Source organism: Gorilla gorilla, chromosome 13 (genome assembly GCF_029281585.2).
Source record: "Gorilla gorilla gorilla isolate KB3781 chromosome 13, NHGRI_mGorGor1-v2.1_pri, whole genome shotgun sequence".
Lineage (NCBI taxonomy): Eukaryota > Metazoa > Chordata > Mammalia > Primates > Hominidae > Gorilla > Gorilla gorilla.
The window spans coordinates 42,377,297-42,403,957 of NC_073237.2; the positions used below are offsets into that span (position 1 = coordinate 42,377,297).

The 26,661-nt window shown below is 42.2% G+C and overlaps 1 long non-coding RNA gene and 1 pseudogene across 2 annotated transcripts in view; both read right to left on the reverse strand.

Moving 5' to 3' along the window:
* Window positions 1-26,661, reverse strand: part of LOC109028365 (uncharacterized) — a 133,468-nt gene that overhangs the window by 91,193 nt on the left and 15,614 nt on the right. The gene's annotated exons all lie outside the window — the stretch shown is intronic.
* On the reverse strand, window positions 21,465-24,998 carry LOC101146667 (ubiquitin-like; annotated as a pseudogene).

Here is a 26,661-nt window from a genome sequence, read left to right on the forward strand (position 1 = left end):
TTTCAACTTTCTAATCTAGCCTTGTACCAGTTGCAAATAATTGTTATTATATGTTATGCTTTATAGACAGCCTTGTTTTTAATTATGAGGTTTTTATTGGAGTGGCAGGTTTCAGGGTAAGTCTGCCATCTGACTTGCCAGTACTTGTTAAAAGTTTTTATAGTGTGACTCATTTACATATGCATGTGTATGTTTAGGTGCTATTATTAAATTTTGCTGGCATACAGTGAGGAAATTGTGATTCAAATTCGTCCGTATGTACTCCTCCCCCACCATCTGCTCTGCCCCTCCATTTACCAGAAGGCTAGCTTTAGCTACTTGTGCATGTAAAACAGAAGCAAGCAACACTGTGAAAGTGAAAATCTTTTAGGTAGTGTAGTGCACCGGTGGTCCCCAACCTTTTTGGCACCAGGGACTGGTTTCGTAAAAGTCAATTCTTCTGCAGGTGGGTGGGGGGTGCTCTGGGTTGAAACTGTTCCACCTCAGATCATCAGCCATTAGTTAGATTCTCATAAGGAGCGCACAACCTAGATCCCTTGCGTGTGCAGTTCACAATAGGGTTTGTGCTCCTATGAGAATCTAATGCCACTGCTGATCTGACAGGAGGCGGAACTCAAGCAGCAATGCTTGCTCACCTGCTGCCCACCTTCTGCTGTGCAGCCTGGTTTCTAACAAGCCACAGACCAGTACAAAATTAAAAACACTGGCACGAGGAAAAAATATTCATGCTTTAAATTGTCTTTTCTATTCACTACACTAGGGCCACAGTCTGTGGCCTAGGGGTTGGGGACCCCTGGTGTAGTGAAGAGAAAAGACAATTTAAAGCATGAATATTATTTCCTCATGCCCAGTGTTTTTAATTTTGTAGAGGGAATCCCTGCAGGAAAAATCATCTTCACATTCAAGACAGCAAGTGGTATTGATGACAGATCAGTGCTATAAATTGCCTGTGGAAGAAAAGAGAGAGAGAGAAAATGAGTGTACAAACAAAGCTCTTTAAAAGAATAAAGACACTCCCATAAATAAAAAAACGAAAACTCAAAATGGCATGGACAACAATGAATAAACTCCACAGTGATTCAATAATACTAACAGCCAAGCCTTTGTTGAGCACCTTCTACAGATGCACCTCAGGCATGAAGCCCTAGGCAGCACACTGTGGATACAAAGTATAAATAATGACATTTTGTAGATACAGACATTGCTTTTGTGTTTCCAACTGCTCTATTAATTTAAAGTATGGAAAAAGTAGAAGGAATGAAGGGAAGGAAGGGAGGAAAAGGGGAAAGGAGAAAAATGGGAGAATAAGAGAGAAAGAAAAGGTGTCCAGTGTTAGAAGTCACAATTCTATCAGAACTCCAAGTGCCTGGGGCTCACAGCCACATGATTCTACCTCCACTGAATCACTTCTGGAATGACTTTTGTAGACTTATGTATAGCTGAATCACAAATGACCATTCTCCCCCCCAAAAAAACCTCATAGCTTAAAACACCTATGAATTCTGAGAATAGCTCTGCTTCACAATCTCTCACAAGACTGCAATCAAGGTGTCTACCAAGGCTGGGGGCCTCATCTGAAATCTCCCTTAGGGAAAGATTTGCTTCCCAGCTAACACAACTGACTGTTGGTAAGATTCATTTCTTTGAGGGATATTGAACTGAGGGCATCTGTTTACTGCTTGCTGTTGGCCAGAGGCTGCCCTCAGGTCCCTGCCATGTGAGCCTCTCTTCTATGGCAGCCTGCTTCATCAAAACCAGCAAGAGAGGAAGTACTCTGGCAAGACGGAGGTCGCAATCTTCTGTAAACTTGTCAGAGAGGTGACCTCTACTCTACTACCATATTCTATTGGTGGGAGCAAGTTACTCAAGTGGAGGGGATTACACAAAGCTGTGAATGGTAGAAGGCTGAGAAAACCAAAAGCTATCTTAGGCTAACCTACTGCAACTTGGTGATCTGCTCTCAGTTTCTTTGTTTCCTCTTTTATTTTTTTTCATATTGACCTATATTCAAATTACCACAAAATAATCAGGTCTAAATACAAAAAATTTTACTTTTAGCTCTAAGTTTCCTTAAAGAATTTGGTATCAATTACAGTAAGAGCACTGGGTTGATCTAAAGAAAGCATGAGTATCAGGACCAATTCTAGCAATTTACTATGAGATTTTATCCATGAACCTGCTTTTCTCATCTTTAAAATGGGTATAGTTATGCCTTCTCTATTCACCTCATATAACTATTATAAAAACTAATGAGAATAATGTATGTTAGTGTTTTCCAAAGTGCAGTAACAAGCACTGGAGGTACTTGAGATGATTACGGGTGGTATATGGACTGTAGGTGTAACTCTTTTAAGGTATTTGTTTTAGAGTGTATTAGAAAAACAAAACTTGCACAACAAACCCATGATTTTACAAATTATGTGCTTAAGTGAGACTTCAGTAAAGTTTTTAAAAAGGTGAGTGAATTTGAAGAAAAATGTTAAGAAAATAACATAATAGGTGGTCTGAGAATGTGGCATGCATTGTGAAGGTGATATATACAAATGATTGCATAAAAAATAAAATGCCCCACAAATACATTGAATTCTGTTTATTAATTAACGTTCCATGATGCTGGTTTAAGAAGCTAAACAAACATATTCATTGTTACCATAAGAGCAAACCTAACTACACCTGGTGAAAGAAATGACCCCTTGAAAATTCAATTCTAAATTTTTTTGTCCACAAGAATCCATCCCCTGTTATCAATAAGACAGTTATATCTTTTGTTCCCTGATGTGTTTTTCTTTTCCTAGCAATGTATTAATGATAAGTTCCATTTATTAGGGGATCACTGTATGCTAGAATGTACATATACTATTTCAATTAATACTTACCTCATAAGAAAAATAGTATTATTATATCCTGTAATGAGGAAACTAAATCTTAAAGAGGACTAAAGTCACTTACCTAGTAAGTTGCAGAGCTAGACCTGAATTTACATTCAGGTCTACTTAATTGAAGCCTGTGTAAAATCTACTCTGCCAGTAGTTTTAAACGGCTGAACTTCCATTCACTATGTCCATACCTCATCTTTTTCCACCTCTTACAATTTTACATTGTGTCACTGTAACATTTCTTCTCTGGCATATGGGAAAATTTTTCAACACCAGGGCAAACAAAGAGAATGAGTCATTTATTGCCAAATACCCAGATAGGAAGTACAAACTAAATAGAGTAAAAGAAGCAATCTCTTCCTAGCCCAAACTCTTACACTGACCCCCTAAGGGCAAAGGAACACAGAAAAGATGAAGTTCAGACACTTCCTAAGGTTCCTGGTATTGGCTACATTTTTCACTACTTCCCCTGTATGACCTCCATGCCAATGATAATTCTACAAGCAAAAAGCTGAAATCTACATTACAAAAGAGGAAGTGTATTGTCTATGTATTCTAAACAATGTGGTGAGCTGTTTAACTGCAGAGAAGTCTCTCCTCAAGAAAAGACAACATCTCCCTTCTGTTTTTCAGTATGACATGTGAGTTTTGACTAAAACCAGATATTTCAAGTTATAAACGTAACTGAAATGTGCTTCTCTTCAAGAAGAACTTTTGGCTTTATGTCTTTAGATCTAACAAAATAGACTTAAAATCGATTGTAAGAAAACTGATTAGTAAAGTTATAGCTCACTACAGTGGGAATTAGAATTCAGGAGATTACAGAGAGTGAAATAGTCCCATATAGAAAATATTACTTTCAATACTTAAATTATGCACTATCCATTTTGTAATAGAAAACACATTTTTCCTAATTTAAATCATGTAATATTAATATTACAATACTAACATCTTAGTGATTACAAATACAAGATAAAATAAACTGTCAGAATAAACACATGAAAATGGAAAATTATAAGAAAATATTTGAAAACAGGTCATCAAAATATTTTCTAATAATGTAAAGATTAAATTTGGAAGAGAACATTTCCCCAAGGCTCTTCTTTTATCACACAGACCTGAAAGATGATGGTTTCCCAAACAGCACATACAGCAATAGGTGTGGGCCTCAGTGGCACATACCACACCCTAACTACCACAAAGAAAGTCATGGGGGCCAGGACGGAGATCAGATGAGAGGAGCTGAGGAATCATCATAGCATGGACACCAATATTCTCTCTTGGAATCCTTTGAAATGTCGTGGCAAATAGTCCTGCAAAACATCCAAAAAATCTGGATTTGTCAGACAAGTCTCTATGTGATTAGATTCAGACTAAACATTCCATCAGGAATCCCATTTAGATAAACTTCAGACCACACATGATCAGGCTCTCCTATTTGATAAAGACGGTAATAGCTTTCTCTCTCTCAAAGCACATTTTCTCTTTTTAATTAATGAATAAATCTATGGAGTGATATCCTGAGACTGTTCTGTTTCCCAACCACTGTCTACCAATGGTTTTGTCACCCTTTGGGGAAGGGGATCAAAATATAGTGATTTTCTAATTCTAAGATTCGTTCTATGTATATTAGCTGCTATTCTTCTAGAAAGAAGACTTTCACTACCATCCCTTGGATTATTTTTTTCTAATTTTTGTATGGTTTAAATTGAATCATCATTCTTTTTGATGTCCAAATTGTCTCAAATTAAGCCAGTTAGAGAAACAAGTTCATTTTCAAAAATATGGAGATGCTAAATTGTATTATACCATAATCAATCTGTGTTTCATAGTAATACGGTGGTATTGTCACTTATATTTATCATTGTTACTATTATACTTTAGTAATTTATTTGTATCATGCCAAGGAAAGGAGTGGATATCCTTAATCAATTCAAGTCTATAATGGCAGAGTTTTCTGAAGTGACACTGCATAAATGTTTCACAAACGATACACAAAGATCAGTCACATTGTTTTATAAATGAATCCGATACTTTGCTGTTAAGTTTCAGGTACTATTTTGAAACTACAGTGCCAAATTAAACACCTTAAAATTGCCTTCATATTTTTTTCTTAACTTTTGATTTTAATTTGTTTTGAAACTTTCACTTCAGCACTGCCTAGCTATATAACCACATTAAGTACAAATTTGAGACTAGGGTGTCAACATTAAAATCCTAAAACTGCCATCATGATGATACTGAAGTTTATGATTCTTTTTTTAAACTTTCATTTTAACTATGTCTTGTTTAAAACCCTAGCTAGTATTAGCTACTGAATTTTGAAAATTCATTTAACATGTGAATAGCAAAATTAGAAACCTAACACTGCCTTAATTTTGGTACTAAGTTCTGTATTTTGAAACTTTTATTTTAACTCTGCCAAGGTTTTTCTGAGATGAACAATCACTTTGCAATCAGTTGATGATTATTGAGATAGTGGTTTTATTATTGATTCACTCATATAACAAAAAATATTTTAAATATTTTTATATGTTTTATATGTATAAGAAATCAATATTTTATCAGATGGGAGGAGCTGAGGAATCATCATAGCATGGACACCAATATTATTTCTTGGAATCCTGTGAAATATCCTGACAAATAGTCCTGCAGAACGTCCAAAAAATCTGGATTTGTCAGACAAGTCTCTATGTGATTAGATTCAGAGTAATCTAATCTAGATGAGTCTGAATGAAGATATTGATGAAGATATTGATTTCTTAAAAGCCAGATCTTGTATGTTTTATGATATAGTATAAAACATGGAGCATATTCAATAAAACATAGCCTCTTTTATTTTTATTCAATAAAATATAGCCTCTTTTAATTATTCCTTCACATTTCTTTTTTAATTTATTTCATTTATTTTTCCTTTCCTTACAGCATCAATATTATTTCACATTTCTGTTGTGTGATTAACTTTACAAAAGAAATTGCTATCCCTCCTGGAATGTAAGAGCCATGAACAGGAATCTTTTACTCTTTGTCACGGATGTATTTTAAGGACCAAAAAGAGTGCCTGTGACATAACAGACACTCAATAAATATTTGCTGAATGGCTATTTGATAAATTGGATAAATCAACATAGAAGTGTACCCCAAAAAGAGTAACCATGAAAAAAGCAGTCTTCATTCAGAAAGGTCATTATTTTTAGATGTTTTTTCTAATACTAATATTGTTTTGTTCACTTTCTATATTTGGTAAGAATGAATAGAGAGAAAAATTTTCGAGAGACTCTTATCAGCGATATTATGTGACAAACGCCTTCTCCTGGCATTTTTTCTGAGTGCTTTTATCCTGTCCTCTGAGTTTTTTCCAATAGATTCTTCTGCATTTGAATGTGAATTTTATTTATTTCATGAGATATGTTCCTTATATAAAAGCAATCCAGGAAGAGCTGGACCTAGAATTTTTAAAATAAAACAGCTTAACAATGTAAAGAAATTTAAAAAAAAATTCAGAATGATTAAATAAATTCAAAGAGAGAGAAGCGGTAGATCAACATGTTATTAATTTTTTTTTTTCTAGAAAAGTTTAGGGCAGGAGTGGCCAAGATGGCCAACTAGAAGCAGTTAATGTCTGTGACTCTCACAGGGAGGAAAGAAAGGGGTGACTAAATATAGCACCTTCAACTGAAACATTAAGGTACTCTCATTGGAAGTAATCAAGGAAACAACTCGACCCACGGAGACCAGAGCAAATCAAGGAAGGAAGACAGCCCACTTGGGAAAGACGTGGAGTCAAGGGAAGCTCCCCTTCCCAGGAAAGTGGTAAGTGAATGCGCAACTTTGGGAACCCACACTGCTCTCACAGATCTTTGCAACCCTCAGATCAGGAGATCCCCTTGTGAACTCACTCCATTAGGGCCTTCACACACAGCCATGTGGAGTCTCAGCAGAGCAGCCACTCAGGCATGCACGGAGACCCAAGAGCTTTAGATACTCCAGCTTTTTGGGTGTCTGGGCAAAAGTAGCTGCGACTTTGGCAAAGCTGGAGGTTAGACCCCCAAACATACCCCAGGAGGTTAGACTCCCATACATACCCCAGAAAAGAGGCTGAATCCAGCGAGATCAGCAGAGAAGGTCTACAGGCCCCACCTCCACAGCGCCTCACAGGATAAGACCCACTGGCTTGGAATTCCAGCTAGCCACCAGTAGCAACATTGTGCCTCCCTGGTACAAAGCTCCCAGGAGGAGGGGCAAGCCCCCATCTCTGCTGTTTGGGCAACTTAGCCATTATGGCCTTTGGGCTCTGGAGAGTCCAAACTAACCAGGGGCAAAAGAGATCCCCCAGCACAGCACAGTTGCTCTATTAAAATGTGGCCAGACTGCTGCTTTAAGTGGGTCCCCGATCCCATTCATCCTTACACGCGGGACCTCCCAAATGGGGCCTCCAGCCACACCTGCCAGTGTTCTCCAGCTGACAGAGATCTGAAAACTCCCTGAGACAGAGCTCCCAGAGGGAGGGGCAGGCTGGCCATCTTTGCTGTTTGGGCAACTTACCCATTCCAGCCTTCAGGCTTTGGAGAGCTTAAGCAGGGGTGGAAGGGGAACCCCAGCACAGAACAGCTGCCCGACAAAAATGTGACCACACTGCTTTTTTTTTTTAGCAGGTCCCCAATCCCGTTCCTCATCACTGGGTAGAGCCTCCCAACTGGGGTCTCCGGCTACCCCAACTGGTATTCTCTGACTGACAGAGGTTTCAGACTTCCATGGGACCTTTGTCCCAGGGAGAGGAGCAGCCCACCATATTTGCTGTTAGAACAACTTAGCCATTCCAGCCTTTGGGCTTCAGAGTGTCTGAGGCGATCAGGGGCTAAAGCATACCCCCAGTATGGCACAACTCCTCTATGAAAATGGGGCAAGACTACTTTTGAAAGCAGGTCCCTGATTCTATTCCTCCTGGCTGGGTGAGGTCTCCAAACTAGCGCCTTCAGCCATGTCCTACCAGTGTGTTCAGGCCAGCAACAGGCCTGTATTTCCCAGGGATGGAGCTCCCAGAGAGAAAGGAAGGCCACCATCTTTGCTGTTTCGCAGCTTTCACTGGTGACACCTCCAGGTACTGGAAAATCTAAAGTGACCAGGGACTGGAGCTGGCCCCCAGCATACTACAGCAGCCCTGTGGAAAAGTGAACACACTGTTATGTGGGTGCCCATTCCCATATCTCTTCAACGAGCAGGTCCTCCAGGCCTGGACCTCTAGCCACACCCCACCAGAGATATCAAGCCAATAGCAACTCAGCAACTCCCTGGACAGAGCCACCACGGACAACTGAAAGCCTGTCTGCCACTACCTCTGCAATGGAACTGTCCTTGCTACCCTCTGACTAATAAAGGAGCAAAGACCCTAAGTGTCTCATCCACACCTCCAATAAGCAGCAGTTGACTCAAGGAGAGGCGGCCAGTCCATCTCCCACAGGTCCCACCCCACCCCCCAACTGCTCGTCACCAGACAGAGAGACCCTGGCTTGGGCCCATAGCACAGACTCTCCATCCTGGGCTGATTGAACTGAATGATTGCTGACCCACATCTCTCTGGGGTGGAGCCCCGAAGAGACAAGCAAAATGGTAGAGCAGCAAGCCAGGTGATGTGGAGCCCATAAGGTTTAGTGCAGGAGTGTCTACAGCAGAGCGTGGACAGGGATGGCAATCCCTCTAGGCTCAACTTGCTCCCATAATAGACTTTGGCCCTAGGGGAATTTTCAGACCTGATCTCTGCAGAGTGGTCTTGCACATCAGTCAGGGCTGGTGCAACCTGAGCACTCCTTGGTCTGCTGGCCTCTTCTAGGGCCATCTTGGGTGCTGTGGTGGCCCACAGAATAGCTCCTGCACCAGTGGGCCATGCCTGACCAGTGGAGAACTCCAGCAAGACAGCCCTTACTGCTGCACACCAGCCCGGGTGTTCGCTACCCATACTGCAACTTCCCCTGAGCCCATGGCAACTCCCCACATCACTTTGCAGGCACATGTCTGCACAGGTGGAATTTGCTTTAGTTGCCCCACCAGCATACAGGAGGGAAGTATGCCCCTTGACCTCTGTCAACCACCATTGCAGACAGAACCTTAGCCGCACACAGCCAGCAAGCCCTGCTGCTGCCAGTGCCTCACTCTTGTGGTAATGCTGCATGGAGAACAGAGGATCCTCCCACACCCTGAGCAATCCCTCCTGCTTGCAGGTGACCAAGAAGGCACTCAGATCTGCACTGGTCAGTGCCTCTCACCAAACCAACACTATCACCAGTGCAAAAGCACAGAGAGTCTATAGCAGGAGCCTCCTGTTCCCCACAAAAATGCCTTGCCTTCACTAGTATGGTGAATGCCCGCAGGGAGGCAGGCACCCCTGAATCCGCTAGCACTCAGCTGGAGCTGCCACACATTGGTCCTCCAGCAAAGTAGACTCCAAACCTCGAGGAACCAGAGAACAAAGTTGGGGCCCAATACAAGTCATCCAGAGTTAGAACATGCAGTCCAGGAGTTGGGAGGTGAACGATGGCCCCCTAAAGTCTTCCAGATACAAAGCTAGTTGGTTGAATTGACCTTATAACACAAACCCTCAAGGTCATCAAATAGGATAAAAGAAAAAATAATCCAAATGTCAGCAACCTCAAAGATTGAAGGTAGATAAGCCCACAAAGATAAGAAATAATCAGCACAAGAACACTGAAAACTCAAAAAGCAAGAGTACCTTCTTTCCTCCAAAGGACCACATCACCTCTCTGGCAAGGGTTCAGTACCAGGCTGAGGCTGAGATGGCTGAAATGATAGAAGCAGAATTCAGAATATGGATAGGAATGAAGTTCGCAGAGCTATAGGAGTATGTTGTAACAAAATGAAAAGGAACTAAAAATTCTAATAAAGCATTGGAGGAGCTTACAGATAAAACAGCTAGAATACAGAAGAATGTAACTGACTTGATAGAGCTAAAAACATGCCACAAAAATGTGTAGGTTTGCTTTTGATACGGACTCTCAACTCACCCAGGCTGGAGTGCAGTGGCACGATCTCAGCTCACTGCAACCTTCATCTCCCAGGTTCAAGCAATTCTCCTGCCTCAGTCTCCCCAGTAGTTGGGATTATAAGCATGTTCCCCCATGCCCAGCTATGATTTTTTTTTTTTTGGTATTTTTAGTAGAGGTGGGGTTTCACCACATTACCCAGGCTGGTCTCAAACTCCTGACCTCAAATGATCCACCCGCCTCAGCCTCCCAAAGTGCTGGAATTACAGGTGTGAGCCACTGCTCCCAAACCCCAAAATTTCATAATGCAATCACAAGTATTAATAACAGAATAGACTAAGTGAAGGAGAGAATTTCCAAGCTTGAAGACTACCTTTCCAAAATTAGACAAGCAGACAAGAATAGAGAAAAAAGAATAAAAATGAATAAACAAAACCTCCTAGAAATATAGGATTATATAAAGACCACATCTACAATCCATTGGTTTACCTGAAAAAAATGGAAGATAGTGGAACCAACTTGGAAAACATATTTTAAAATATCATCCATGAGAACTTCCCCATCCTAGCCAGAGAGGCCAACATTCAAGTTTAGGAAATGCAGAGAACCCCTGTAAGATACCCCATAATAAGTTCATCCCCAAGACACATAATCATCATATTCTCTAAGGTCAAAATGAAAGAACAAATGTTAAAGGCAGCCAGAGAGAAAGCCCAGGTTACAAAGGGAACCCCATCAGACTAACAACAGACCTCTCAGCTGAAACCCTACAAGCCAGAAGTGATTGGAGGCCAATATTCAACGTTTTTAAAGAAAAGAAACTCCAACCCAGAATTTTATATCTGGTCAAACTAAGTTTCACAAGAGAAGGAAAAATAAGATCCTTTGCAGACAAGCAAATGCTGAAGGAATTAGTTACCACCCAGACCTGCCTTACAAGAGCTCCTGAAGGAAGCACTAAATGTGGAAAGGAAAGACCATTACCAGTCACTATAAAAACACACTGAAGTACACAAATTAGTAACACTATAAAGCAACCACAAAAACAAGTCTGCAAAGCAACCAGCTAGCATTATGATGACAAGATCATAACCTTAAATGTAAATGGGCTGAATGCACCAATTAGAAGACAGAGCGGCAAGCTGAGTAAAGAGCCAATACCCATCGGTATGCTGTCTTCAAGAGATCCATCTTACATGCAATGAGATAGGCTCAAAATAAAAGGATGGAGAAAAATATATCAAGCAAATGCAAATCAGAAAAAAGCAGGGTTCCAATCCTAGTTTCTGACAAAACAGACTTTAAACCAACAAGAACAAAAAAGACAAAGAAAGGCATTACATAATGGTAAAGGGTTCAATTCAATGAGAAAATCTAACTATCCTAAATATATATGCACCCAACACAGGAACACCCAGATTCATAATCATGTTCTTACAGACCTTCAAAGAGACTGACTCCCACACAGTAATAGTGGGAGACTTTAACACCCCAGTGACAATATTAGACAGATCACCGAGACAGAAAATTAACAAAGATATTCAGGACCTGAACTCAACACTGGATCAAATGAACCTGATAGATATATACAAAACTCTCCAGTGAAAAACAACAGAATATACATTCTTCTCATTACCACATGGCACATACTCTAAAATTGATCACATAATTGGAAGTAAAACACTCCTCAGCAAATGCAAAAGAACTGAAATCATAACAAACTGTCTCCCAGACCACAGCACAATTAAATTAGAGATGAATACTAAGAAATTCACTCAAAACCACACAATTACATGGAAAGTGAAACGCCTGCTCCTGAATGACTTTTGGGTAAACAATCAAATTGAGGAAGAAATCAAGAAGTTCTTTGAAACTAATGCTTGCAGCATTAGTTTCTATTCAACACTTCTATTCAACATAGTATTGAATATTCCGGCAAGGGCAATCAGGGAAGAGAAAGAAATAAAGGCATCCAAATAAGAAGAGAGGAAGTCAAACTATCTTTGTTTGCAGGTGACATGATCTTATATCTAGAAGACCCCACTGTCTCAGCGCAAAAGCTTCTTAAGCTGATAAACAACTTCAGCAAAGTCTCAGGATACAAAAAAAAATCTCTACTAGGAGAACTATAAACTACTGCTCAAGGAAATCAGAGATAACATAAACAAATGGAAAAGCATTCTATGCTCATGTATAGGAAGAATCAGTATCGTGAAAATGGCCATACTGGCCAAAGCAATTTATAGATTCAGTGCTATACCTATGAAACTACCATTGAATCTCTTCATAGAACTAGAAAAAACTATTTTAAAAGTCATATGGAACCAAAAAAGTGACCTAATTTTCCAAACCAATCCTAAGCAGAAAGAACAAAGCTGGAGGCATCACATTACCTGACTTCAAACTATACTACAGGGCTACAGCAACCAAAACAACATGGCACTGGTAAAAATAAATGAATAAATAAATAAATAAATAAATAAATAAATAAATAAATAAATAAAAGTTAAGAAAATAAAAAAAAGCAGACACAGACTAATGGAACAGAATAGAGAACCCAGAAATGAGACTACACACCTCCAACTATCTGATCTTCAACAAACCTGACAAAAACAAGCAATGGAGAACAGATTCCCTATTCAATAAATGGTGCTGGGATAACTGGCTAGCCATATGCAGAAGATTAAATCTGGACCCCTTCCTTACACCATATACAAAAATTAACTCAAGATAGAGTAAAGACTTAAATGTAAAACCCAAAACTATCAAAACCCTGGAAGACAGTCTAGGCAGTACCATTCAGAACATAGGCACAGGCAAAGATTTCATGAGGAAGACACAGAGCAATTGCATCAAAAGCAAAAATTGACAAATGGAATCTAATTAAACTAAAAAGCTTCTGCACAGTAAAAGAAACTATCAACAGAGTAAACAGACAACCTACAGAATGGGAGAACATTTCTTTAAACTATACATCTGACAAAGGTCTAATATCCAGCCAGCATCTATAAAGACCTTAAACAAATTTACAAGAATAAAACACCCCTATTAAAAAATGGGCAAAGGACATGAACAGACACTGTTCAAAAGAAGACATACATGTGGCTAACAATCATATGAAGAAAAGCTCAACATCACTGATCATTAGAAAAATGCAAATCAAAACCACAATGAGATACTATCTCACACAAGTCAGAATGGCTATTATTAAAAAGTCAAAAAAAATAACAGATGCTGTTGAGGTAGTGGAGAAAAAGGAACACTTAGACTCTGTTGGTGGGAGTGTAAATTGGTTCAACCATTGTGGGGGACTGTGTGATGATTCCTCAAAGACCTAAAGGCAGAAATACCATTCAACCCAGCAATCCCATTACTGGGTATATACCCAAAGGAATATAAATCATTCTATTATGAAGACACTTGCACGTGTATGTTTATTGCAATAGTATTCACAATAGCCAAAAAAACTTGAATCAACATAAATGCCCATCAGTGATAGACTGGATAAAGAAAATGTGGTACATATACACCATGGAATACTATGCAGCCATAAAAAAAGAACAATAGCATGTCCTTTTGCAGGGACACGGATGGAGCTGGAAGCCATTATCCTTAGCAAACTAATGCAGGAACAGAAAACCAAATACCACATGTTCTCACTTATAAGTGGAAGATAAATGATGAGAACACATGAACACACAGAGGGGAACAACACACACTGGGGCCTATCAGAAGGTGGAAGATGGGTGGAGGGAGAAAATAAGGAAAAATAACTAACTAACGAGTACTAGACTTAATACCTGGGTGATGAAACAATCTGTACAACAAACCCTCATGACAGAAGTTTAACCTATGTAACAAACTTGCACATGTACCCCTGAACTTAAAAGTTTTTTTTAAAGGGTTTGGAATTAATTCCTAGGATTAAATATTATTCTTTATACTCTACTATTCTTTTTCTGAAGAAAAGTAAATCTTTCTTCTATATTCAAATGTCTGCTAATTTTCTATACTCAAATGTCTGCATTTCAGTATAGAGAAAATTGCATTACTACAGCTGTTAATGTAAATTAGTCCAAATTATGGATACACACTCCTCCCTGAGCTCTAGACCCCTCTCTCTAACTTTCACTGGATATCTCCACCTTGATAGTTCACCATGTCTCAACTTCAGTTTTGCTGAACCTGAACTCATAATCTTCACCTTAAACTGCATCCTCATCCAGCATTCCCTACCTTGGTGACCATGATCACCAACCTCTCTCATTATAAAAACCTGCCTAACACCTTCCCTTCCCTCATCTTCCATCTCCAGTTCATTGCTAAGTGCTGATGTTATTCTTTAAATATGTCTTAAAGCAGTCTACTTCTCTCCATCTTGGCTCAGGCACTTTAGTCCAAGCTACCATAACGTATCCTCTGAACTACTGACCCACAGAATCCACTCTTGCCTCTCCCCTAAACCATTCTCCAAAATGCATTCCAAGTATTTTTTAAATTTAACTGAAAATCTGATCACATCATGTGTCTTTATTATTTTTTTTTTTAAGAAACAAGAACACATATGATTTTAATAGGAGTCTAGGTTGATACAGCCATGTTTACAAAGGCAGTTTGATAAAATCTATCAAAATTTAAATTTACATATCCGTTGAACTGGCAAAAATAGGAATTTATCTTAAATATACATACTTGGAAAAGCACTAGAAGGTACATACACAAGAATGTTCATGACTATTGCTTTTATTTATTTATTTATTGAGATGGAGTTTCGCTCTTGTTGCCCATGCTGGAGTGCAGTAGCACGATCTCAGCTCGCTGCAACCTCCGCCTCCCGGGTCTGAGCAATTCTCCTGCCTCAGCCTCTTTTTTTTTTTTTTTTTTAATTTTATTTTTTTATTGATCATTCTTGGGTGTTTCTCGCAGAGGGGGATTTGGCAGGGTCACAGGACAATAGTGGAGGGAAGGTCAGCAGATAAACAAGTGAACAAAGTTCTCTGGTTTTCCTAGGCAGAGGACCCTGCGGCCTTCCGCAGTGTTTGTGTCCCTGGGTACTTGAGATTAGGGAGTGGTGATGACTCTTAACCAGCATGCTGCCTTCAAGCATCCGTTTAACAAAGCACATCTTGCACCGCCCTTAATCCATTCAACCCTGAGTGGATACAGCACATGTTTCAGAGAGCACAGGGTTGGGGGCAAGGTCACAGATCAACAGGATCCCAAGGCAGAAGAATTTTTCTTAGTACAGAACAAAATGAAAAGTCTCCCATGTCTACCTCTTTCTACACAGACACCGCAACCATCCGATTTCTCAATCTTTTCCCCACCTTTCCCCCCTTTCTATTCCACAAAATCGCCATTGTCATCATGGCCCTTTCTCAATGAGCTGTTGGGTACACCTCCCAGACGGGGTGGTGGCCGGGCAGAGGGGCTCCTCACTTCCCAGTAGGGGCGGCCGGGCAGAGGCGCCCCTCACCTCCCAGACGGGGCGGCTGGCCAGGCGGGGGGCTGACCCCCCCACCTCCCTCCCGGACGGGGCGGCTGGCCGGGCAGAGGGGCTCATCACTTCCCAGTAGGGGCGGCCGGGCAGAGGCGCCCCTCACTTCCCCGACGGGGTGGCTGGCCGGGCGGGGGGCTGACCCCCCCACCTCCCTCCCAGACGGGGCGGCTGGCTGGGCAGTGGGTTGACACCCCCACCTCCCTCCCGGACGGGGCGGCTGGCCGGGCAGAGGGGCTCCTCACTTCCCAGTAGGGGCGGCCAGGCAGAGGCGCCCCTCACCTCCCGGACGGGGCGGCTGGCCAGGCGGGGGGCTAACCCCACCGCCTCCCTCCCGGACGGGGCGGCTGGCCGGGCGGGGGGCTGACCCCCCCACCTCCCTCCCAGATGGGGCGGCTGGCCGGGCGGGGGGCTGACCCCCCCACCTCCCTCCCGGACGGGGCGGCTGGCCGGGCAGAGGGGCTCATCACTTCCCAGTAGGGGCGGCCGGGCAGAGGCACCCCTCACTTCCCCGACGGGGTGGCTGGCCGGGCGGGGGGCTGACCCCCCCACCTCCCTCCCAGACGGGGCGGCTGGCTGGGCAGTGGGTTGACACCCCCACCTCCCTCCCGGACGGGGCGGCTGGCCGGGCAGAGGGGCTCCTCACTTCCCAGTAGGGGCGGCCAGGCAGAGGCGCCCCTCACCTCCCGGACGGGGCGGCTGGCCAGGCGGGGGGCTAACCCCACCGCCTCCCTCCCGGACGGGGCGGCTGGCCGGGCGGGGGGCTGACCCCCCCACCTCCCTCCCAGATGGGGCGGCTGGCCGGGCGGGGGGCTGACCCCCCCACCTCCCTCCCGGACGGAGTGGCTGGCCGGGCAGAGGGGCTCCTCACTTCCCAGTAGGGGCGGCCGTGCAGAGGCGCCCCTCACTTCCCCGACGGGGCGGCTGGCCGGGTGGGGGGCTGACCCCCCCACCTCCCTCCCGGACGGGGCGGCTGGCCCGGCAGGGGGCTGACCCCCCCACCTCCCTCCCGGACGGGGCGGCTGGCCCGGCAGGGGGCTGACCCCCCCACCTCCCTCCCAGACGGGGCGGCTGGCCGGGCGGGGGGCTGGCCCCCCCACCTCCCTCCCGGACGGAGCGGCTGGCCGGGCAGAGGGGCTCCTCACTTCCCAGTAGGGGCGGCCGGGCAGAGGCGCCCCTCACCTCCCGGATGGGGCGGCTGGCCAGGCGGGGGGCTAACCCCCCCACCTCCCTCCCGGACAGGGCGGCTGGCCGGGCGGGGGGCTGGCCCCCCCACCTCCCTCCCGGACGAGGTGGCTGCCCCGCGGAGACGCTCCTCACTTCCCAGACGGGGTGGCTGCTGGGCGGAGGGGCTCCTCACTTCTCAGACGGGGCGGTTGCCGGGCAGAGGGTCTCCTCACTTCTCAGATGGGGCGGCCGGGCAGAGACGCTCCTCACATCCCGGACGGGGCGGCAGGGCAGAGGTGCTCCCCACATTTCAGACGATGGGCGGCCGGGCAGAGACGCTCCTCACTTCCCAGATGTGATGGCGGCCGGGAAGAGGCGCTCCTTACTTCCCAGATGGGATGGCTGCCGGGCAGAGACGCTCCTCACTTTCCAGACTGGGCAGCCAGGTAGAGGGGCTCCTCACATCCCAGAGGGGCGGCCAGGCGGAGACGCTCCTCACTTCCCAGAAGGGGTGGCGGCCGGGCAGAGGCTGCAATCTCGGCACTTTGGGAGACCAAGGCAGGCGGCTGGGAGGTGGTTGTAGCGAGCCGAGATCACGCCACTGCACTCCAGCCTGGGCGCCATTGAGCACTGAGTTAACGAGACTCCGTCTGCAATCCCGGCACCTCGGGAGGCCGAGGCTGGCAGGTCACTCGCGGCTAGGAGCTGGAGAGCAGCCTGGCCGACACAGCAAAACCCCGTCTCCACCAAAAAAATACGAAAACCAGTCAGGCGTGGCGGCGCACGCCTGCAATCGCAGGCACTCGGCAGGCTGAGGCAGGAGAATCAGGCAGGGAGGTTGCAGCGAGCTGAGATGGCAGCAGTACGGTCCAGCTTCGGCTCGTCATCAGAGGGAGACCGTGGAAAGAGAGGGAGAGGGAGACCGTGGGAGAGGGAGAGGGAGAGGGAGGGGGAGAGGGAGAGGGAGAGGGAGAGGGAGAGGGAGAGGGAGAGGGAGAGGGAGAGGGAGAGCCATGTGTCTTTATAAACACATCAATGGCTTATCCTTAAGATAAAGACAAAAGTCCTAACATGGCCTATACAGCTCTACAACATTTTTCCATGCTTATTTCTCAGCTAGCTACAATGTTTTCCTCCATCCCTATGCTCCAGTCACAATTCCTTCAATGTGTCCTTGCTTTGTCCCACCTCAGAGCTTGCCACATGCAGTTTCTTCTGACTCACATGCCCTTCCTTGGAATGACTGCCTCTCTTTTGATTAGTTAATTTTCTATAATACTAAAGACCTCAACTCAAATATCTCTTGATTCCCTCAACCACCAGACCAGATCAGCTCTCTCACTATGCATTTACCATGTTTTGAAATTAATACTCTCTGAATTGTTTATCACCTGTACCTAGAATATAGTGTATGATATTTATGGGGGGGGGGCTCAATATTTTGAGTGGATGAGTAAATATATTACAGATAGCTAATTATTCAAGATTTCATGTTCATATTATTGCTAAAAATGTAGATGAAGTAAAAGTAGATTGAAATAGGAGGATATAAACATGTTGGCGCTCTTTACATCACATACATGGATTATGTTTTTCTTTGTTTGTTTTTAGATGAAGTCTTGCGCTGTCACCCAGGCTGGACGGCAGTGGCCCCAGTGCACAGGCAACCTCTGCCTCCCAGGTTCAAGCGATTCTCCTCCCTCAGCCTCCCGACTAGCTGGGATTACAGGTGCCTGACACCACCCCCAGCTAATTTTTGTATTTTTAGTAGAGACGGGGTTTCGCCATGTTGGTCAGGCTGGTCTGAACTGCTGACCTCAGGTGATCCACCCACCTCAGCCTCCCAAAGTGCTGGGATTACAGGCGTGAGCCACTTTTAGAAAATGTTTTCATCTATCTCAATACCTCACTACCCCTCCTGATATTCCATCTATAATAGCAACAGTTGTGAAATGCACTAGATTCTAACTTTAACACTAGATCCATTAAAAACAGAGCAGAAGAGAGTCTGGATACACAAATTTCACAATTATTGGCTCCCATCAACATATCTAACTCAAGCATAAAGTTGTTTCAGCAGTAGCTTAAGTTTGGTTACTAATGCAACACCTCTTTGCATGCAATGGCCCATTAAATTATCTTCAACTTTAAAAGGTTCCTTTGTTTTTAAATGCTTATAATAAACAAATATATACCAATACCTTGGCAGAATTCATTAACTTAATAACTTCAATATGTTGTTCATACAAAAATTTCTGGTAAATGAGAACTGTACATTACTGATGTGACAAGGTACACAAGCCAATGTTGACACAATGTTTTCAAAATGGGGTGTCTGCAGTAACTGAACTAAATATAATAACTTTATTCAAGAATGACTTTCAATGATAGGACAAAACTTGATAAAATGAATAAATAAACAATTATATGCCAGAGTTCAGTAAACCCTGTGTGTACACCTGAAGAAGCTCAAACTTGCCTAGCACATATAGAGTCCGAATTCAGTTGGGTTTGTGTGAAAGGGGTAGGTTGAGCCCTAAAAAAGAGGTAGATAACCCATATAGGCAGACTTGCTTATTTTATTTATTTTTTTCTGCTTCAGCCTCCCGAGTAGCTGGGACTACAGGTGTGTGCCACCATGTCCGGCTAATTTTGTTTGTTTTTAGTAGAGATGGGGTTTCACCATATTGGCCAGGCTGGTCTCGAACTCCTGACCTTGTGATCTGCCCGCCTCGGCCTCCCAAAGTGCTGGGATTACAGGCGTGAGCCACTGTGCCTGGCTGACTTCCTTATTTTAAATGCCATTTCCCACTAAAAATAAAACCAGTAATTCTTTGAAAAAAAGTTAATATTATGTATAGGACTGGAAGTATATAAGATAAAACTGGAATATATTGTCACACCAGAAATCAAAGATTTTGTCAAAGACTAATAGTTCCATGTCAAAAAGATTCAGTAATCAATTTGCAGAGGCTCCCACTGGCCAAAGATAGAGCTTGATCATCAACAGGAATAATAACTATAATGGGTTAAAACATGGCAATTATGTTTAAACCTATAGGTTTATAGTAATAATGTTAAAATCATTAGTCACCTTTGAAAGATGCTACGACTCTTTAATCCATCTTGAATTAATTTTTGTATAAGGTGTAAGGAAGGGATCCAGTTTCAGCTTTCTACATACGGCTAGCCAGTTTTCCCAGCACCATTTATTAAATAGGGAATCCTTTCCCCATTGCTTGTTTTTCTCAGGTTTGTCAAAGATCAGGTAGTTGTAGATATGCAGCATTATTTCTGAGGGCTCTGTTCTGTTCCATTGATCTATATCTCTGTTTTGGTACCAGTACCATGCTGTTTTGGTTACTGTAGCCTTGTAGGATAGTTTGAAGTCAGGTTACATGATGCCTCCAGCTTTGTTCTTTTGGCTTAGGATTGACTTGGCGATGCGGGCTCCTTTTTGGTTACATATGAACTTTAAAGTAGTTTTTTCCAATTCTGTGAAGAAAGTCATTGGTAGCTTGATGGGGATGGCATTGAATCTATAAATTACCTTGGGCAGTACGGCCATTTTCACAATATTGATTCTTCCTACCCATGAGCATGGAATGTTCTTCCATTTGTTTGTATCCTCTTCTATTTCATTGAGCAGTGGTTTGTAGTTCTCCTTGAAGAGGTCCTTCACGTCCCTTGTATTAGACCTAAAACCATAAAAACCCTAGAAGAAAACCTAAGCATTACCATTCAGGACATAGGCATGGGCAAGGACTTCATGTCTAAAACACCAAAAGCAATGGCAACAAAAGCCAAAATTGACAAATGGGATCTAATTAAACTAAAGAGCTTCTGCACAGCAAAAGAAACTATCATCAGAGTGAACAGGCAACCTACAAAATGGGAGAAAATTTTCGCAACCTACTCATCTGACAAAGGGCTAATATCTAGAATCTACAATGAACTCAAACAAATTTCCAAGAAAAAAACAAACAACCCCATCAAAAAGTGGGCAAAGGATATGAACAGACACTTCTCAAAAGAAGACACTTATGCAGCCAAAACACACATGAAAATATGCTCATCATCACTGGCCATCAGAGAAATGTAAATCAAAACCACAATGAGATACCATCTCACATCAGTTAGAATGGCAATCATTAAACAGTCAGGAAACTAATGCTAGATGACGAGTTAGTGGGTGCAGCGCACCAGCATGGCACATGTATACATATGTAACTAACCTGCACATTGTGCACATGTACCCTAAAACTTAAAGTATAATAATAATAAATATAAATAAATAAATAAAAATAAATGGGGGAATAAATTCATGTTAATGAATTGAAGATTCAATATTTTTAGATGACAGTCTTCCCCAAATTGATCTATAAATTCCACACAATCCCAATTAAAATTCAAACAAGATTATTTGGCAAGATAATTTTTAGATTTATATTAAAAAGTAAAGGATTCAGAATGACCAAACAATTTTGAAAAGGGAGGATGAATTTGAGGGGTTACATTACCTGATTTAAAGACTTCCTATAAAGCTACCTTAATCAAGACAGTGTAGAACTGACTAAAGAATGGACTTTTTCATAGGAAAATGAATCTTAATAAAGAGTCTAGAAATAGAAAAAAAAAGTCAGGAAACAACAGGTGCTGGAGAGGATGTGGAGAAATAGGAACACTTTTACGCTGTTGGTGGGACTGTAAACTAGTTCAACCATTGTGGAAGTCAGTGTGGCGATTTCTCAGGGATCTAGAACTAGAAATACCATTTGACCCAGCCATCCCATTACTGGGTATATACCCAAAGGACTATAAATCATGCTGCTATAAAGACACATGCACACGTATGTTTATTGCGGCACTATTCACAATAGCAAAGACTTGGAACCAACCCAAATGTCCAACAATGATAGACTGGGTTAAGAAAATGTGGCACATATACACCATGGAATACTATGCAGTCATAAAAATGATGAGTTCATGTCCTTTGTAGGGACATGGATGAAATTGGAAATCACTATTCTCAGTAAACGATCACAAGGACAAAAAACCAAACACCGCCATGTTCTCACTCATAGATGGGAATTGAACAATGAGAACACATGGACACAGGAAGGGGAACATCACACTCTGGGGACTGTTGTGGGGTGGGGGGAGGGGGGAGGGATAGCATTAGGAGATATATCTAATGCTAAATGACGAGTTAATGGGTGCAGCACACCAGCATGGCACATGTATACATATGTAACTAACCTGCACATTGTGCACATGTACCCTAAAACTTAAAGTATAATAATAATAATAAAAAAGAAAGATGCTGGGACTCAACTCATTATTTTGAAAATTTATAAATACATTTCAAAATCTAGTGGTTTATCCTGTCTTTCTTACATATATCTGAAAGCAATGAAGTAGATAATGAAGAGAACTTTCTATATAGAAATATTCCAGGCCAGGCACAGTGGCTTATGTCTGTAATCCCAACACTTTGGGAGGCTGAAGCAGGAGGAGCTTAGGAGGCTGAGCCCAGGAGTTAGAGACCAGCCTGGGCAAAAAAGCAAGACCCTCATCTCTACAAAAAATTTAAAAATTAGCCAGGTGATGTGTGCCTGTAGTCCTAGCTATTGGGGAAGCTGAGGTGGGAGGATCACTTGAGCCTGGGAGTTGCAGGTTGCAGTGAGCTATGATCACACCACTGCACTCCAGCCTGGGTGACAGTGCAAGACTCTGTCTCAAATAATAAATAAATAAATAAATAATTTAAAAAGACATTCCAGCTAGTAAATGAAGGAATAGTAAAATTAGAACATCACCATTTTGCCATCCCCAAGAAAATAATAATCTATGAAATAATTATCCATGGCTGCTAGAATCATAGAAAGAGACAACCATATTATGTGTCTCTTGGTGAAAGTACGTAATCCCATTTATTAAATACTTTTGCCCAAATATCAAACCTGAATCACATACAGACTCTAGGCCTAAATAATAAATTATGAGAAATACAAATGACAAAGAAAAATGTTAAGTGTCATTATAAAGAAGCATTCAGCAAAATGCAAGCTTTAGAAAACTACAGATAAAGCCAATTTCTGCAATAGATAAATTGAAAGACGAAAAAAGAAGGCAAAAGGGGGAAACTGTAGATTAAGAGGAAACAAGAGGCCAGGTGCAGTGGTTCACACTTGCAATCCAGCACTTTGGGAGGCCGAGTTGAAAGAATTGTGTGAGCCCAGGAGTTCGGGACCAGCCTGGGCCAGATGGCAAGACTTCCTCTCTTCAAAAAAGCAAAAATATTAGCCAGTCATGGTGGCCAACACCTGTAGTCCCAGCTACTCTGGAGGATGAGGCAGGAGCATCCCTTAAGCCCAGGAATTCGAGGCAGCAGTGACCCTTGCTCACAGTATTGCACTCCAGCCTGGTTGACAAGGTGAATGAAACCTGTCCCTTATAAGAAAAAAAAGAGAGAGAGAGATACAAGAGGCTGTAGCAATTTCAACCAATTTCAATATCCTAGCCTTATTTTAATCCTTATTCAAATGAATAAATTATTAATAACAGCTTAAAAAGAAATGAAAAGTAAAATGTGTAAAAATTAAGATGCTGTTGTTATGGGTTAAATTCTGTCACCTCAAAATTTTTATGTTAAAGTCCTAAGCCCAATACCTCACAATTTGACTGTATTTGGAAATAGAGCCCTTAAACAAGTGACTAAGTTAAAATAAGGCCATTGGGGTGGGCCCTAATCCAATCTGACTGGTGTCCTCAAAAGAGGAGGAAATTTGGACACACACAAGAGATCCAGGGGCATGTGTGCACAGAGGGATGACTATGTGAAGAGGCAGCAGTAGGATGGCCATGTGCAAGTCAAGAAGAGAGGCCTCAGGAGAAGTTAAAACTCTGAGAAAATAAATATTTGTTGTTTAAGCTACTCAGTCTGTGGTATTGTTATGGCAGCCCTAGCAAACTAATACGGATACTAAAATGATGAACAAGTTCACCATTTAATTAATCTTGAAAAACACATGGGAATATAGAAGTGGATATACTGTGGATCACGGAGCAATAAACCCAACTCATAAAATGGAGAAAATCAAACCTCCTGGTGGGAAGGTGTGTCATAAAAAATTTGAAAAAGCCCCAAAAGTGATTATGAATTTCCTTCTCTTCTCACTTACAAACACTATCTTAGTCCTAATCATATGCAAAAGTGTGCATAAATGAGGGCAAGGTTAGGTCGCTGTTTCTCTTGGCCAGTCAACCAGTTCTATTCATACTTTTTTTTTTCCAGTCAATGAAAGGGACACTTTATTGAGGCTACAGGGCCATGGGGCCTGGGCAGGAGGCTGCCCTCCGAGGAAGGAAGAGCCTTATTTGACCTTCTTCTTGGGGCGCAGGTTGTTGGTGTGGCCACACTTCTTCTTGTGGCAGTTGACAGCATAGGGGTACAGGAGAGCATAGCGCTTATGGCAGATCATCTTGTTTCAGTTGTATTTCTAGGCGAGCTGGCAGAGTGAAGGCTCAATAATGCCACCTCGTAGGTGCAGCACCAGGTGCGGGGTGGGCTGTTTCTGGATGTTGTAGTCTGAGAGAATGCGGCTATCCTCCAGCTGTTTGCTGGCAAATATCAGACGCTGCTGGTCAGGGGTATACCCTCCTTGTCTTGAATTTTCGCATTGACATTCTCAATGGTGTCACTGGGCTCGACCTCAAGGGTGATGGTCTTGCCCGTGAGGGTCTTCACAAAGATCTGCATCTCTGTGTCTGAAGCTCGGCTGCCTCGCTGAAGAAAAAGAGGATGGCAGATCTATTCATACTTCTATATCAAGATCATATACAGACAATTTCACCAACTAGAATATAAAAATATTATTACTAGTGATCTGAGTTATGTGCAACATTGGAATGGATACCACTCATTCCCTTCTACTGACCTCCAAAATTCTATGCCAATTTACCATTAACTTTCCCTTTCTTTCTTCTCAATTATAAATTCTCCACCTTATTAAAAGACATGGCTCTGACAATTCCAAGTTTCAGCTGCCCACTATGTTCCCATCCACTTCATCTTTTAAATGTGTTTAAAGCATTAACAACAGATTGTGTTTCACCCTAGAGACAGCTGGGTTTCAACGAGAGGTAAAATGTTTCATAATCTCACTGTATTGTCCAAGACAAATGTGCTATTGTATTACATGTGAAATGTCATCTTTGAAGTCTGGTAAGGGTGTGCTGTGAGGTGAGCCATCTGGAAAACAGTGTAGACTGAAAAATAATTATAAGCCAGTTTATTACTTTTTTCCAGTTAAGCCTACCATGACAGCTGCTAAAAAAAAAAAACAGTATGTAGTATAAAGGGTAAAAAGACTCTGAAGTCGCAAAAGTTGTACCCACCTCCAACAATGATTAGCTAGTATACAAGTCACTCAAATTCTCTGATCCTTTTGGCTTGTCTGTAAAATTGAAATATGGACACACTCCACAGAGGAGTTTTATGAGTATTAAATGAAACAACAGCTGTAAAGCACTTGGTACAGAGTACACAATAAGTTTGATTTCTCTTCTCGTCTTCTAAATATAGACTATATAATATTCTTTATACAGAGAATATTAGATAAAATCCAATCATATTTGAAAACCAGGTTGAGCAGGTTGGTTTTTCAAAGAAATTCATTGAGCTTCCATAATGTCCTTTCTATTTGACGGGAGAAAAGGGGCTTTGGAAGATCAAGTGTGACGCTTTAGAATTCTGTCTGGAGCTGGTTAAGACCACCCAGGCATGAGTATAGGCAAAGCGCTGTCCGTGGTGCTAGTAAGCGCGAATGCCCCCGGCAACATTTTCCCTACCCAAAGTTGTTTTTCATTCAGTCAACTTGCTTCGCGAGGCTCACACATCTGCCTCGTGGAAGATTCTCAGTCATTCTCCTTAGTCATTGGTTCTTTCCCTATCACCATTCTTTATGTCCCCCTCAAAGAAAAACATTATCTTCCATTTCCTTATCAACTCCAAACAGCTTTCATTTTTCAGACATATTTACTACCTAAGAAAATGGCTCAGGAATTGGGTCAGACTATCTTGTCCTAACTTTTCTGATAAGTTTCAGAGAAACTCAAAGGTCAAAGCAAGAGCATAAGAGTAAAAGGTAGAGAAATTAAGAAACTGAAGACTAGGAAATGGGGGTTGGATGGGAAAGAAAAAGAAATTGTTATTAATGCCACCGGGTTCCCTTCCCTGTCCAGGTGGATTTCAGCTCTGTTGAGGCTCTGTCAGTAGATTTTCAGCCCTAACCACCACTTCCATGATGGTGGCACTTCCACTGCCTTTAAAAGAAAGAGCTTTTTTTAATTCTACAGGGATTTGGGGGATGAGGAGTCAGAGCTAAGGTATTCTAAAAAAAACATGTGAAGACTCTCATTTTGCAATACACAAGCAATTGCCCTCCTGTTAAGACTTTGTCTTCCTCAGCACTCCGAACCAAAATGATTCTGTAAACAAAAATTGTTCACTTTTAGGAGAGGTCCACTTATGCAGTTCCTCACCAAAGTTTTTAGGCAACAAATCCATAACTTGCGGTTCTCTTCCTATCCAATGTAGCATCCGCTGAAATGTTTTAAATATTTTAAGTAATAAATGTTGATTCAAACTCACCTAGGAAGATTAGGAAGGGAAAAAAAAGCACTTGGCATTTAAATCTTCAGAAGAGAATTTAATGACAGGTTCAGCCTGTTTAATGACAAGCCCAGCACCACACCCCTCTCTTACGATGTTTCATTATTACTGCATAAATTTCCTTTATTACTCATGATAAATAAAAATAAGATACCTGACAAAGTGGGTTTAAATAGGTAAGAGTGCAAACAAAGATTTACTGTACAAATATGATGAAACTGGGATCTCAGATTCTTAAAGTATAATTTTTTTTGTCTTATGTGTGCCAGGTTGCCACTCTCAATCTCTAACTAGTTTTTTTTCTCTTTTAAGGGTTGTATCCATAATGCAAAAATGGAAAGAATTAAAAAGCACACGCAAAACGTGATTCTTGGGATTTTTCTCTATTTTTATGGTTGACTAATTCAAACAGAAAGACACATCCAAGAGAAAATTGCTAAGGTTGAT